Here is a 7,219-nt window from a genome sequence, read left to right as displayed (position 1 = left end):
CGTTTGTTTTAAAGAATTCTAATTTATTCTCATGTATGAAAATATATTATTAGCATATTTATTTGAAGTTTTGAAATATAATTATTTTCATTGAAAAAAAATATATTGTATGTAAAAATTTAAAATTTTTATTCCTATTTAAAATGTGGGTATTTGATATTTTCATAATGTAATAAGAATTAACATATACAATTGCCATTATATCCCTTAATATATTTCTTATCAAATAGTTCTCCTTCTAGGTGCGTTTTAGAAATTAAGAACTACGTATAGTAAAACAAACATATTCATAAGTTATGCATGGGAATATTAAAATAATTTCCAACAATTTGTAATACTAAACATACAATTTTTTTATAGTACTCAAATATAAAATTCCGTAACATGATATAAATTTTATATGGTTATTCAATAATATTCATACGTGATGAATTTATGATAATTTTTTAAATTGTGAATTTAAAAATTAATTTTTTTATTTTGCAATATAATTTTTATAAAACTTAAATTCATATAATACTCCTGAAATATAATCTTTTGAGATATATTTGTTAACTTTAAAATAAATTCACTTATACACCCAACTAAATATGCTAGATTGTGTTTGTTTAGGTAACCGTTTGATTGATGTTCAGTCTCAATGAGATATAATTTATTGTTTAGTTTAGTGAGACACATTTTTAAAGGACACCGATGAAAATAGAGACACTAAATTTATGTACTTTTAATTTGGTGAGACACTAAGACACAACTTGTGACATACTAATTTTTTACTCTTTTATCCTTATTCAATTTTTAAATTTTCAAAATTTATCCTCTTATTTCTCTAAATTTTTTTTCTCCTTTTCTTTTTTTAGATTTTACAACTAAATTTATCCTCTTTGTTTTCTTCAAAAAAAAATTATACATTTAATTTTTTATTTATTTGAATTTTGATAATCTTTGATTAATTTTGTACTTTAGTTTTCTTTTTTTAAGAAAAATTATATATTTAATATTTAAATGATAATTTGAGATGATATTGAAAGAAATAAAAAATATTAAAAAAAATAAAAATTTAATAGTAATAACATATATATACAGTATTTGGGGTGATGGATGTACATCAATAGTGATAAAATTTGTGGTTGAATAAAGAGTAATTCAGTCTTTTATAAATATTTGTGTGTCTTGTTCATTATTTTTGCCAAACACAATATATAGAAAAAAATATTTTATGCCTATGTCTTTGTCTATGTCTCATCCTATATATTAACCAAACAGAGTCTTATAAACTATAGATACGGAACACTGGGATAAAAGTATAGAGATACAAAATTATGTTTGACAGATAAAACATCAATAAAAACATTGTGTGTAGAGATATTAAATGTATTTTGTATCTATTCTAATAAAAAAAACATAGAAATACTAACAAAAAATAATTTATTTTTTATTTTTTTATTATTTTTATTAATTTTATATAATTATATTTTTATTATATTTTTTCAAATTTTTTAAATAAAAAATAATATAATTTATTTTTAATTTATTATCAAATAAAATATAAAAATATTAATTTTTATATCTCTAATATTTATAATTTTATATCCTGTCCTCCAATCAAATACTCCTCTAGAGACAAATAGCGTTCCGGAAAGCACGGTGGTTAAGTTTGGAATTCGTTGGATCGCGCTGCTTCTGGTGGCTGTCTATGATACGCTAATTAATCAAGTTCTACAAGTTTTCGTTACGGAATCGATCTAATAAAGAAAACTATTATCATATATTCATATGCAATGTAACTGTAATTACTAGAATAATACTCGTAGTAATTAATACAAAAACAACTATGAAATACGAATAACTATACTATAATGAACATGATAGCTAATCATAAAGAAGTTTGACCTCATCACCGTCACCTTCTTTTGGGCAATCTAACTTAAATAATGGTAACAGGTAAAATGAACTGAAATTGAAGATGTGGCACTGTAGTAGTGGTCCTAATGATTAAAGTCACAATAAGGTCTTTGAATATTTTAAATTCGAATTAATTAGTCTTTGAAAAAAAAATATCAATTAAATCTTTTACAATAATAAAAAATAGACACATTATATTTTTTTGTCAATTAATCGTGTAAAATTTTAATGAAATGCTTATGTGTATATTATAAATATAGTGACGTATCTGTTTATAAAAATTAATTTAAAAACTAATTTGAAGCAAAATTTTATCTATTTCGTTTTATGACAAATAGAGAGCCACTAATAAAAATTTTTTAAAAACACATAATATAACGAATGTTTTTCTATCGAAAATGATATTATTCTCATACACATGTGGTAATAATGAGCATTATCGGCTTACATTTAAAAAAGTAAATAAATAATCGATTAACTTTTTAACGAGCTAGATTATTGTGAATCATAAATTGATATTAAATTAAGCGAGATTCGTTTACATAGTAATAAATACATGAGTCCTGTTGTAATCATAAACTTGAAAAAGGGTTTTAGAGATCTAGAAACCATAATAGGAGACCCACAAAGAAATTCTTTTTGATCAAACCTTTATTGCGACAGAAGCTGCTAAAAACAGTATGATCAACTCAACACCCCTATCTCACTTTGATAAAAGAGTGCTGAGCTTGTGACAGCTAGCCAGATGTATGAGTAAATACATGCATGCAGGGGCCATAAAATTAAAGTTATATATGGTCATCACATTCCAATATGAAATTATTTTCTCCATTCATTTCTTGATAAGTTGCAACCTTGTTTATATCTGGAGAAGGTTCATTTTCGCCTTGAGAAAAAATAATAAATAAAGCTGCATTTGTTCGGTGTTTAAAAATTATAACTTTTTTGCATAATTTTTTTAATAAAATGACATGGTTTTTCTTTATGTATAAAATGCTAAAATATGTCAATGAGTTATAACTTAAACAGTATAGTCTCTCCATACTCACTTAGAAATTGCAGATTTGAGTCTTCTTATTTTTGGTTAAAAAAAAAAACTAAAATATGCACGTTCGACCAGACAAGGATTAATGCGTCTTTTTTAATTTATTCATTAAATGATTCTGATCTATTCGTAACGACTCGAACCATCACCCAAAAAAAAAATTCGACTAAAATATCATCTTTTAATTAAATTCAATTATATTTTTTTACATTAAATTTTATTTAAACTGATTTATAATGTACAGGGTATAGATAGCTTCAGCTTTACAGTAATTTTATACACACTTCTAGTCTCTAACTGTTTTGTTGAGTCAGCATTTTATATATCCTCAGAAGCTTCTATTAGTATAGCTATACTAACATTAACCCTGTTGCTTCATGATGAGTGTTCTTCAGGTTAGTTTGCTCTTGCTTACATCAATTCTGCTGGTTTGGTCCCTTTCAACTACTCTGAGTTTGGCTCTAAGTCTCAAAAAGTTTGATATTGAGAGTGACTTTGTTAGTGTGTTAGCAATTTGGTTTTTAGATGGAATGTGCTTTATAGTAATATTCTTTTGAGTGACATAGTCTCTAATAAAATAAAAGTTTAGTTCAAAATGCTTGCTCTTGTTGTGCAATACTAGGTTAGTAGCTGGTAATACAGCATTTTGACTGTCATAGTAGAGACTTAGTTTGGTAGTACAACTTGCATTTCAGTTAGGAGATTCTGAAGCCAAATGATTTCTGTAAGTTCTACTGCAAGTCCTCTATATTTAGCTTCTGTAAAACTCTTTGACACTATAGTTTGTTTTTTGTTGGATCAAGAGACAATATTTGATCTTAGGTACATACAAAATTCAATAATTGATTTTTTGTTATCAACATCACTGCTCCAATCTGAATTGAAGAATCCATAAAATCTGCAATCATTTGTATGTTAAAATTTGAGGCCATAATGAATAATCTCGGAAAGATATCTCAGTATCCTCTTCTTCGCTTTCCAATGGCTGTCGAGAGGGTACTGCATGAATTAGAAGACCTTGTTGATAACGAAAGAGATATCAAGTTGGGTAATTATGCAGCATATTGGGGTCTTCCAACGAGGGATCTATACAGAGCGGGTTTGGAGAAAGGTTCTCCTCCATGAGCTAAGTGGGGAGGTGAGGATGAGGGGAGTAGAGTTGGGTTGGGGAGTAGGGCGCTGTTCTGGTTTATTGTTAGTGAAGAGTTAGGGATATGGGAATTCAAATTCGTTGAAGATAACATCTCTTGACATGAATTCTCTGCCTATTGGGGATAAGCATCGATACCCTCTTTGAATATCTGTGTATCCAATGAAGATGCACTGATGAGACTTGTGGTCAAATTTATGAGAGTTGTAGTGTTTGAATAGGGGATGGTAGGTGCAACCAAGTGGTTTGAGGAATGGGTGGTCGGGTTTTTGGCTGGTGAGTAGTTCTAAAGGTGTCTTGTAGGAGAGGGTTTGGCTGGGTAGTCTATCGACGAGATAGGTTGCAGAGAGTGTGGATCTCCCCAAAAGGAAAGAGGCAAAGATGCTTGGGCTAGGAATATAAGGGTTATTTTAGTGATATGCAAGTGTTTTTTTTTAACATAACAGTGCCATTTTGTTGGCGAGAATAGGGACAGGTGAGTCTGTGCTGGATTCTATTAATGCTAAGATAGTCTTTGAATGCTGTTAAGAGATACTTTCGCCCATTATCCATTTGGAGTAACTTGATCTTTAGACCTATTCTATTTTCAATAAGAGCTTTATATTTCACAAAGACGACATCAAAGGTTGGCCTTTGGTTTTTAACAAATAAGTGCAGGTATATCTGAGGCTTGCATCAATAAACATATATAGTATATGTCACCTTGTCTACTATAAATAGGAGTTGGAATGACCCAAAATGTTTGAAAATATTTACTCTAGAGGCTAATTGGTTGAGTAAGACTCTGGGTGGGATAGCTGGCATAGTTTGCTAATGTCACATGCATGACAAAGAATAGGAATGGAATTTTCTTTATTTATTACATCACGAGGAACAGTACATTTTGTCATAACAAGACTCACTATTTTAAAACCTGGATGACCTAATTTTTGTTGCCATAATTACATTATTTGGTCAGTATTTTTACAAGAGATATTTACATTTTTTTTACATTTTGAATATTTTGTACATACACAGAGTAAGATTGTGTTTGATTGGCTTTTATTCACACTTTGCACAACACACAGTGTTGAGGGCATCTTCTATTGACAAGCAAGTAGCATCTCATATTGCAGTCCAAACTTCATTTTCAAGATTGTTTTTTATAGCAGTATATGCAGCAGATTTGGATGTATCAACAGCATAATGTGTGATAGCAGAGGGCATGAAGGTGAGATTGGTGATATTACTTGATGAAGGATCTATAGTGATGGTGTTCAAACATGTTGGTGCTTAAGATTAGTTATTTTGTGTTTGTCATTTTTTGGAGTTATTAAAACTCCTTCAAACTTGTATAGACCATATTTAAGAAGTCCTTGTAGTATTCTTCTTGGTTATTTGGCATTTCACATTGTATATATAAGACCGAAATTCAAAGAATACACAATTATCTAGGGCAAATTTGGCTATATTCACTAAATTCTTGGAAATATGAGGAACATGGAATAGGTTTTGTAGTTTAAAAGGTCTGTTTGATAGAGATGCATGCATTATGAAACTTCCAATATGTGTAAATTTCATACCTTTGTCATTAATTCCATACACTTGTTCTGATCCATCATAGTTTGATCCAATGTTGAGGTTTCTTTGGTCAAACGTGATGTAGTGTGATGCACTGAAGTCTGGATGCCATGCTGAGTCTGGGATTATGGAAGGTAAGACAAGGTAGTCTTGAGCACTTTGTGAGGCAGAGGCGTGTGTAGTTGATGGCAATGCACGCTGCAGGACTTGTCCACCACTGTGAAACGACATGGAGGGAGGAGGTGTTACATTCAGAGGCTGAAGTTGCGGATTGGTAAAGGTATGGTTGAAGCGGTGGTAGCATTGGAGGGCAATGTGCCTTATCTTTTCGCATACTTGGCATTGTACCCTATTTTCTTGCCACCATGAGGATCTACCTTCCTCCTCTAAATCCTCTACTAGATCGTTCGCCTCTTAAACATCCTCTGGAATTGTGAGAATTGTTATGACTTTCATAGCCTTCTTCTTGATTTGTGTTGCTTAATCCTCATTCTTTTGAGTAAGATTTGCTTGAACATATCCAAGTTCTACTTTTCTGAATCTTTCGATCAATTCTTCTTGTGTTTGCAGCTATAATTTTGAATTTGCTTTCAGACATCTGATCTATTCTTGCATTGGTTACTGTAATGAACGCACTGTACTTTTCACCTAGACCTCCAAGCACCACTGTAATGTAATCTTCTTTTGACAGTGGTGCTCCAAGTTCATTTAAAAAGCTTGCAACTTGGTTAATATTTGCCATGTACTCTGTTATCGAGGATCCTAGCTTTTTAAACGTCTTCAATTGCGCCTTAGTAGCTCGTTTCTAGACTTTAAATGAGCTATGAAGTCATTTTCAAGAATGTTTTAGATTTGATAGGCAAATTCACGTTCAACTACTTGATTGACAAATGTTGATTCCATGGATGACATGAATCACACCATTACACATTGATCTTGAACTCCCCAGTCAATGTATGCTTGTGCCTCTGATTCATTACCGAATTCGCTTTCTGAATTGAATCTTGACGGTGTTTTTCGTGGATCTAGGTGATTGTGTAGCTTGTTAACTTCGATGCATGCTGGGGCTTGCTTCTTCCATGCTTTGAAATTATGTTTATTGAGCTTGATAGAAGAGAATGCAGCAAACGTATTCTGTCCAAAAATGCTTGTTGGAGCTTGAAATTATATTTTTGGAACAGTATTTCCACGATTTTTAGTGGGATTGATTTCAGATTCCATAGATCAAGCATCCCTGATATCATGTAAAATATCAGAATCTGTTGATAAAAAAAAAAGAGCAGAATAAAAAAAGAGAAGAGAGATGAGAGAGATATTTTTGTATTTTATTATTATGATTTAAGTCTACAATATAAAGTATTTATATATATAGCTTCAACTTTGAGTTTGCTGAGTTGGAGAGTTAGTTACAATAATTTTCTATACATTTTTAGTCTCTAACCGCTTTGCTAAGTCAATATTTTATACATTCTCACATGCTTTTATTACTATAACTATACTTACAAAATTGATAATAAGCAAGAAGAGCTATAGGAAAAGAAAGAAAAAAAAAAAAGAAAAAT

The sequence above is a fragment of the Arachis ipaensis genome, chromosome B02, assembly GCF_000816755.2.
Source record: "Arachis ipaensis cultivar K30076 chromosome B02, Araip1.1, whole genome shotgun sequence".
Lineage (NCBI taxonomy): Eukaryota > Viridiplantae > Streptophyta > Magnoliopsida > Fabales > Fabaceae > Arachis > Arachis ipaensis.
Note: the sequence above shows the minus strand (reverse complement) of the source record.